The following is a 10,383-nucleotide window of genomic DNA, read 5'->3' as shown; positions in this document are numbered from 1 at the left end:
CTGCTCGGCCATGGAAACCTGTTCCATGAAGCTCTACACACTGTTCTCCAGCTAATCTGAAGGTCACATGAAGTTTGGAGGTCTGTAGTGATCGACTCTGCAGAAAGTTGGTGACCTCTGTGCACTATGATCCTCAGCATCCGCTGACCCGCTCGGTCATTTTACGTGGTACCACTTGGTGGCTGAGTTGCTGTCGTTCCCAATCGCTTCCACTTTGTTATAACAGCACTGACAGTCGACTGTGGAATATTTAGTAGTGAGGAAATTTCACCACTGGACTTGTTGCACAGGTGGCATCACGGTACCACGCTGGAATTCACTGAGCTCCTGAGAGCGACCCGTTCTTTCACTAATGTGTGTAGAAGCAGTCTGCATGCCGAGGTACTTGGTTTTATACACCTGTGGTCATGGAAGTGATCGGAACACCTGAATTCGTCTGGATGGGTGAGTGAATACTTTTGGCAATATAGTGTATTTATGGTCTTTAAAACAAATAGCAAATATTATTGTTTATGTTTTCACCTACATACTTTGAATACAAAAGTGGCATCATACTTTAATTATTTTATTAAATTAATATAAATAACTTTACTAATATAAAATGCCACATACTGATATAAAATATGGGCATCGGCTCAGGGGACTCATTTTCATCTTCTTTTACTGAACGGGGTGGAGCCGCTCACCACAATATAGTAACAAATAAGCGTATAAATGTTTTAATTTATTTATTTTTGATCATATTGAATTTTTATGACACTGAATCCTGGATCTTTAACTGAATTACTGTAAAATTTCACGACAAAGGGCGTCAAGTTTAAAATTTCAAGATTTCGAGTTTAGGGGACGTCAAGTTGCAAGGTACCACTGTAGGTGGTTTTAGGATTTTAGGCATCTACAAAAGCCCTGGTATGGTGTATTACAATAAAGTTTATTATGTGCTTTTCTTACATATATAGGGTGTGTTCGAAAACCTAGGGAGCTGCCTTGCTGTCTTACTGCCTACACAGGCAGCTGACTCAGTAGAGAGGATTCTAATAAGTCATCGACTTATAAGTCAGGTTATACGAACGCGCTACTTAGACAGCGATTCCATCGGGTTTCGCTTGCTAAGCTAACACAGTTAGCATCTTGCCATTCAAACCAATGGGATGAGGTGGCACAGCGTGCTAGCATGTCAACTAACATCTCCCTCCGTGTACCGAAAACGGTTAGATTCGCTGACAAACCCAAACTGCAAATAAATACACTTGTGCAAGTTTATACAAGTTAAAAATCAATAATTAAATTAATTTATTATTAATAAAATAGCCCTGTCCCTAAATGTATCAACCATACCCACCAACACCTAATACAGGGGTGGGCAATTAAATTTTCCAAGGGGCCACATAAGAAACTGTTACTGTTGTGGAGGGCCGGACCAATAGGGTGAACTTCATTCTGCTCAATATTAATAAGATTTCTTTTTATTGCCTACATTTTACAGTTCTGATAAGCTGTTACTGTTAAAATAGATGTTACAATCAGAAAAGCAGGCAGAGTAAAAACATCAGCATTATTTCACTATTTAATCAACTTTTTTGAAAACAAATGTAAACAAAATGTGCAGTAACTTTACCCAAAGTGCTACTTGGATATCACAAAGCTGATCTTTACTGCTCCAGTCCTGGATGGACTTTAGTCCGTGTTGGTTTGCAGTTGAGTTAGCGAAGCTTCAGATGTGATGCTCTGCATCGTTCAAGTTCTTGTATTTCTCTGTGTATAGTACTGTAACGGCGATATAAACCCTAGATTTATATTGTGATCCTTAACAGCTTTACTCCTGACTGACTTTTGAAGTTCATGTCTTGTTAAACACTCTATCGTCTCTGTCAGTCGCGCTCAGTTCTGTTCACCGACACATTACGGTGAAGCTGGATACACTCGTCTCATACACACGTACATCGAAACTTGTGGAAATGTGAAGAAATAGCGCTCCTGTCAAAAGAAAAACAATCCTGTTATATGGCATGTGTGATGCACATTTATTTACGTCTGGTTTTTAATTGAGACTGACCTCATGCAGGCCAGTTGGGGATGGCGGGCTGTACAATGCCCAGGTCTGACCTAATATCATATATGTAAAAAGTTATAATTACTATATAATCATAAATAATTATAAGCAGTGGTACCATCAGCACTTCTGTTAGATGTGTCCTGTCTGAAATCATCTCAAGTACACAAACACAAAATCCAGAAAGTGTTTGTTTTGTGTCAGATTGAATGTTAGGTACATTGTGGTACGATGTGACCCTAAACAGCCTGTATCGTGTCTGTGGAGGTTAAACCGGGACCAGTTCCGCCACTTCCACACACGCCGAGTGTTAACTGTGTTTATTTCAGCTAACCAGAAGCTCGGTCAAACACAGCTGTGTTACAACAGGAAACACAGCACAAAGTCTTTAACTCTCACTTCCTCGTCCAACACTTCACACCAACGTCATTAGCTTTTAGAATTATGTGGATTTGTTGCTTTTAAAATCCATAATTATGAGCATCATGCTTAATAAAATTAGTTTTTGTTTATTAATTACAGATCGTTTGCCATTCCAGTAAAACTACTGAGCTATAACGTGTATAATATTGTTTTAGGTTTTTCACACTATACTATAAGTGTTTTGTAAGAGAATAATTGTATTATTCATTCCACCAACCACTTTTCCAAAATAGTACAAATATGTAATAAACTGAGTGAAGTAGCAGGATATTCGCACATACATTAAAAACATGTAGAAATATTTTATTAAACAACCAAAATATAAACCAAAGACACAGGGAACCACGGATCCAATCTAGACCAGTCAATACGATTCAATAATTTCCTTCGGGATAAGTAAACCGTCTGTCAAACTACACTATCATAATTTTTGGAACTGTGGGAGAAGAGATGTAAAGTCAGAGACGATCGCTCATCTATTGCTGCTGTTTGAGTCGGTCATCTTCTACACCTTCATCAGTGGTCACAGGACGCAGCCCACGGGGCGCTGTTGGCTGGATATTTTTGGTTTGTGGACTATTCTCAGTCCAGCAGTGACAGTGAGGTGTTTAAAAACTCCAGCAGCGCTGCTGTGTCAGATCCACTCATACCAGCACAACACACATTAACACACCACCACCATGTCAGTGTCACTGCAGTGCTGAGAATGATCCACCACCTAAATAATACCTGCTCTGTGGTGGTCCTGTGGGGGTCCTGACCATTGAAGAACAGGGTGAAAGGGAGCTAACAAAGTAAGTGGAGCTGATAAAATGGACAGTGAGTGTAGAAACAAGGAGGTGGTTTTAATGTTATGGTTGGTCAGTGTATACTGAGTTATACACATATACATACACAGAGTTTTTATAAGCGTGCTTTTAAAAACCCTAAATATAGGCATCACGCTTTATAAAATTCGTTAGATTGTTTGCTACTCCAGTAAAACAATATATTAAACGATAATGTGTAATATTTAGGTGATTCACACAAGTGTGTTACAGTATAATTGTAGTAATTACTTAAAAATAAAAAACTTCTAATTCTGAAATACAAATACATACTATAACAGCCTGGGAGAGGATGAAGGACATCATTGTGTGGACATTGGAAACATATTAAACAAGCAAAATATAAACCAAAAACACAAGGAACCACAGATCTAGGGGTCATTCCTGGGATTTGGTGCCTTTTGGACCTTAAAACTTTTTGAAAATGAAACACTGTTTTCATTTGTTTTTCATGTTTTATTATAAAAAGGACGTGTTCTACTTTTCCAAACTAATATTGGTCAAGCTCAAGCACACAAACTGCAGGCTTTATTAAAAAAATTTTAAGTCTCTGACCCAGGATGTCCACCCTGTTACGGACAAATGCATAACTGTTGTGTTTCTGTCTTTCAGCTGCACTTAAGGCCGTTCTTTGAAGGATGCAACACATAATATCAATATTTATGTCATTATTATAACCAATTATAACTGAATAATAAAGCTATATAAATTACACATGCACCTCATATACACTGTGATGTCCACCCTGTTACGTATTAGGTCTCTTCATTTTAAGACCCTAAAAACCCTTATAATCAGCAATAAAATCAAACTCATAAAGAAAATCCAAGCTTTAGAGAAACTTAATCAAAAACTTTTAAACAGTATTGAAAGACTGCGATATTTTCACGATTAAACCTCATATATTATCACTAAATCAGAATGTACAGCACTGGGGACATGGTGCTGCTATCTAACAGATAAAAAGAGTGTAAAATGCATACTGTTATTTTATTTGGGGGTGGGGGGGTAGAAAACATTGTGTTTAGTATTTGAAAGTGTTCATTATTTCAGTAAGATGTTTAGAAATTGTATTGTTTAAAATGTACTTAATAAATACAATAATCAGTACTGGGGACACTGAAGGCACCAAATTGTAGGAATGACCCACATACAGAAGAGGAGAACTACAGCACAAACAGAAAACAACGACCACTGAACACAGGAACAAACAATGACTAAACTACACTAATGCTAATCGCTAATGCTACACACTGAAACAAGCAACAGATCCCTAAATGAAGCTAAACTAGAGAAAACATGAAAAGCTACACACTAGGCTAAATGCTAATCACTAATACTACACACTGAAACAAGCAACAGATCCCTAAACTGAGCTAACCTACAGAAAACATGAAACAGTACACCAAATAATACATGCTAAAGCTACTGGTTAATGCTAGCAGATTCCTAAATAAATATACAAGTCCTATACAAGTCTCAAAACAAGAAATGCTAAGCTAACCACAAGCTTAACTACAAACTACAGAAAATGGAAAATGGAGTACAAAGGAACACTTAGAGACCACAGGCGATACAAGAACATGAAAACAAGGAGAGAACCCTGAACAAACACAGGGAAGCAGATACAACCTAGAGGAACAACTAACAAACAATATAATGAGCAAACAGGAGCTGAGAACACCAGGGTTCTACATCCACTCAACAATCATGAACACATGAGGAACAGCTGAGGGTCATGAAACAAGGAACCAATTAGAGGGAAGGAGCAGAGACACCAATTACATGTGATAATATAATTATTTACCTTATTATTTACATCATTAAGGATTATACATCTCTGGTTACTGTCTGAAGGGAGTTTCACATGTTCTTCCTGGCCACTCAGGTTACTTTCACCTTCTAAAACTCATTTGCGATAGATAATTTGGCTATTCGTAACTGCCCCTAGGTGTGAGTGAGTAAATGAGTGTAATTAGTAAATATGAAGCTATAAATCAAGATCTTCTTATATAACTGAGTCACATTAATCTGTAAAGTGCTTAAATAAAATCCATACATACTGGAAAATGAACAAAAAACAGGCATAAATATTAAATAGCATTAATATTTGATAATAGGTTAATAGGTTGTGACATTTTTACCTGGAAAAAGACATTTTTAAAGCTGCTGTGCTCACAAAGTATATCAAATACAGATATCAAAATTAAAATGAGATTATTACCAAGTGTACAAATGTTGGCAATGACAATATTCAAAAAGGCGGAGCCTTCTGGGTAATAAATGGATTTGGAATGAGCAGGATGAACAGGCCGGTAAATAAAGAGCCACAATCTGCCCTTAATGAGGTGCAGAGACTGCCCTTAAAGTGCAGAAGAAACAGCACTGTCAGTCCTCTACTTCTCCGTGCTCGCCGTTAGCCGTTAAAGGCAGGGCAGGTGGGCATGATGCTGTAATCGACGTCCCCTTCAAGTCTATATTAAAGCAATAATTGCTAAAACGTCTTTCCCCATGATAAAATCATAGCAGTAACGCACGGTCTCGAGTGGCTTATTGCTTTTATAAACATAAAATATAATAAAATACAACAATGTTCAATTTATAAATGTTTTAATTTACAAAAACACTTACAAAAAGCATTCTTCCGCGAAATCAGGTAGTCCGTTAACTGTGTTGCTAGGCAACATGAGGGTGAACATAATATTCTTAATAAACATTCCTCCACAAACACTATTACACTATTTCTTGGACTAATGATTAGGATTACTGTTTATATTAATCTGGACATTTCCATGTATTAAAATAGTGCTCAACCAAGTTTGTACTTTTTCTTTTCAGTGGCATATTAATATGGAATGATATGAGGTGGTCATAGGTGTGCGTATATCGGGGATTTTACAACGGCTTCGAACGTGGCTCAGTCAATCAGATTTTAGGACCGGAACTATCCGTTTTATAATTGTTTTGTTTTTTAAATAGTGGAAATTGTGTCTTGTCCATAATTATCCATGATTCCTGACAGAGTGAGCTGGATTTGAAAGAGAACGGGGTTAAAACCTTCGATCGTCCCAGCGCTCCCGTTAAACAAGCTCTGTTTTCATATTTAATCATGTTTGTGTTTGTTTATGTGTCTCTGAAAAGAGTCGCTAATAAAGACGTGCTAAGCTAACCGGGAGCTGGCAGGTTATGTGATTATCTTGCACTGTGAGCATCACATCCAAGGATTAATTAGGAACAGTGCCAAGCTGGTTTTTGGCTGGCGGCCCTCCTCTGTGCCAGTTTAACACTATCTCACACACACGGTTACCTTCTGTGTTGTCAAAAGACCGTTTGTGAGGTCGGGCACTGATAATGGAGGAGGGCTGGCATGCTATTAGCATCGCAGTTCATCACACATATGTTCAGTAGCTTTTCCCAAACTGTAGTGAGTGGTGATTACATACTTTTGGCTGTAAAGTATATACAGGAACAATAGACTTTTAGTGTAGAAGGAATGGTTGCACTTTAAGTGGGAAGGGGGCGTGTCAAAATATTTTATACAAATAAGTTGTGATTATGACCTTGGTACAAATTCCCAGCTATAATATTGTGGTGACATGGTGGTTTAGCAGATAGTGTAGGTGTCACACAGCAACATGAGTCATTGATGTTATACTGTATATAACATATAACATTGATGTTATATCTTATCTTACTTTATATGTTATCTCATATGTTATCTCATCTTAGTTTATCTTATCTCATCCCAGATTCCTTTTTGAGACAGTGTCCAAATTAACTAAAAACGTTAATGAAACTGAATCTAATATACCGCCTGACTGTACCAGCGATGATTTTTTAAAATTCTTTAATGACAAGATAGAAAAAATACGACTTCAGAGTCAAAGTGTGTCACTTGCCAATGTTAAGTATGGACTCACTCCGAGCAGCATTGGTGATAATAGTAACGAGTTAATCCAACTAAATTCCTTTAATCCAATCTCCCAAAATGAACTAACTGTGTTGATTAAATCATCGAAGTCATCATCGTGTATACTCGATCCTGTTCCAACTCGTTTACTTAAAGATTTACTCCCAGCTATTGTAGAGCCCCTGCTTACATTAATCAATGCATCCCTTAGCCTTGGGTACGTACCTAAATTGTTTAAAAGTGCCGTTATTAAACCCCTGATTAAAAAACCTAATCTTGATCCTTATGTACTAGCTAATTATAGGCCAATTTCAAACCTTCCTTTTGTCTCTAAAATATTAGAAAAAGTCGTTTCCAAACAGTTATGCTCTTATTTGAATAAAAATTGTATTCATGAAAAATTTCAATCAGGATTTAGACCCAACCATAGTACCGAAACCGCATTAATTAGAGTAGTTAACGAGTTGTTAATGTCTTCTGATAATGGATGTGTCTCTTTTCTTGTTCTATTAGATCTTAGCGCAGCGTTTGATACGGTCGATCATAACATTTTACTGGAGAGGCTAGAAAATACAGTAGGTGTTAAAGGACTCGCACTCTCTTGGTTTCAATCATATCTGACTGACCGCTCGCAATTTGTTTATGTAAATAATAAATGCTCGGAAACTACAAAAGTAAAGTGTGGTGTTCCACAGGGGTCGGTACTGGGACCGCTATTATTTACACTCTATATGCTTCCACTAGGTGAAATTATTCATAAACATGGCATAAAATTTCACTGCTATGCAGATGACACACAGCTGTATATATCAGCCAAACCAAATGATACTGACACAATCAGTAAGATAGAAGATTGTGTAAACGACATAAAAAACTGGATGTCGTGTAATTTTCTTTTACTTAATTCAGATAAAACTGAGGTTTTACTTGTTGGCTCTAAAGCTGCAAGAGACAAGTTGTCTAACCTGGTGCTAAACCTAAACACTTTCTCTCTTACTCCCAGCCCAGATGTAAAAAACTTGGGTGTCACAATAGATTCAGATCTTTCATTTGATACACACGTTAATAATATTACTAGAGGTGCTTTCTATCATCTGTGTAATATCTCTAAAATAAGAAATATACTATCTGCTAATGACGCCGAAAAACTGATCCATGCGTTTATAACTTCTCGGTTAGATTATTGTAATGCTCTTCTAACTGGTTGCTCTGGTAGATCCATAAACAAACTCCAGTTAGTTCAAAATGCAGCAGCTCGAGTGCTAACTAGAACTAAAAAATTTGATCATATCAGTCCTGTTCTATCATCTCTACACTGGCTGCCAATTAAATTCCGCATTGAATACAAAATACTTTTACTAACCTATAAAGCGCTACATGGTCTGGCTCCACAGTATCTGAGTGAACTTATTAATCACTACAATCCAGCGCGTCCACTTCGTTCACAAGATGCAGGGTTACTTATAGTTCCTAAAATTAAAAAGACCACAGCTGGTGGAAGAGCATTTTCTTACAAAGCTCCACAACTCTGGAATAATCTTCCTGCCTCTGTTCGGGATTCGGACACTGAAAACAGTCTAGACTGAAAACATATTTATTTTCTCAGGCTTTTGATTAGTATAGACAAAGGCGCAGAGCTTGGGGGTTCTTGGTCATAGAAACGTGTGATGATCAGGGATGTTGGGTTGCTGTCGTTCTGCCTCTCTTGTCCAATCACTCCGGTTTGGGTAGGAGAGGTGGGCGCTGATGTCCTGTGAAAGCCTTCATGACCTTGTTACCTGCTCGCTCTCCCTTTTAGTTATGCTGTAATAATCAGGGCTGCCGGAGTCTAAAACTCTCTGTAAAACAGTTTTACTCAACTAGCATTGTACATTATTAACTACATTCTTTGTTGTTTTACTCCAAAGGCATTCTGATGGAAACCTGTTTACCCGCCGAGGTTAAGGATTAAAGACGAGACTGCCGTGACAACGATGCTGCTCCTGCCGGATGTGACGGGTCTGGAGTAACTGCACCAAGAATGACAAGAAATCACTACAGACTTTATTGAAGACTACAGCGAAGAACAACTCTATTATTATTTATCTATTTATTACCAGTTATAACTTTTAGATCATTTAATTCTGTGTTCGTATGCCACCCAAGAAGGACCTGCTGAGTCTGGTTCCTCTCAAGGTTTCTTCCTGTAATTTTCAGGGAGTTTTTCCTTGCCACAGTCGCCCTCGGCTTGCTCAACAGGGGTTTTTTGTATCTGTTGGTCCTGGATTTTGTAAAGTTGCTTTGAGACAATGTCTATTGTAAAAAGCGCTATATAAATAAAGTTGACTTGACTTGACTTGAATCTTATCTTATATCACATTTTGTCTTACAATATCTTATCTGATATCTTATATAATATTAGGTTATATCTCATCTTATCTTTTATCTTATCCTATCTTATATCTCATCTCATCTTATGAAATTTCATCTTATGTCATCTTATTTTATTTAATCTTATCCTCTCATCTTATCTAATCTTGGCATCTTATTTTATCCAATCTTTTCTTATCTCATCTAATCGTATATTAGCGTATCTCATCTTGTTATATCTCATCTTACTTTATATCTCATTTGGTATTATCTTAATTTGTCTTATCTCATCTAATGTTATCTTATCTTACTTTATGTGTAATCTCATATCTTACCTCATATTAGTTTATCTTATCTCATTTTATCTTGTCTTATCTCATCCTAATTTATTTGATCTCATCTCATCTTATATCACATTTTATCTTATATCTTATCTAATATCTTATATAATCTTTTCTTATATCTTATCTTATATCTTATCTTATATCTCATCTTATATTATATCTTATCTTATGTCATATCATGTTATTTTATCTTATTTTTTGTCATCTCATATTTTCTTATCTTATATGATCTTATCTCATCTTGCCATCTCATTTCACCTCATCTTATCTTATCTTATATCTTATATCTTATCTCAACTTATCTTATCTCATCTTATATCTTATCTAATCTCATCTCATCTTATCCAAAGCTCATCTAATCTCATGTTATCTCATTTCATTTGATATCATCTTATTTTTTATGTTGTCTGATCTTATCTAATCCTATCTTATCTTATCCTATCTCATCTCATCTTATGAAATCTTATCTTATGTCAT

This window comes from Trichomycterus rosablanca, chromosome 3, assembly GCF_030014385.1.
Source record: "Trichomycterus rosablanca isolate fTriRos1 chromosome 3, fTriRos1.hap1, whole genome shotgun sequence".
Classification (NCBI taxonomy): Eukaryota; Metazoa; Chordata; class Actinopteri; order Siluriformes; family Trichomycteridae; genus Trichomycterus; species Trichomycterus rosablanca.
Note: the sequence above shows the minus strand (reverse complement) of the source record.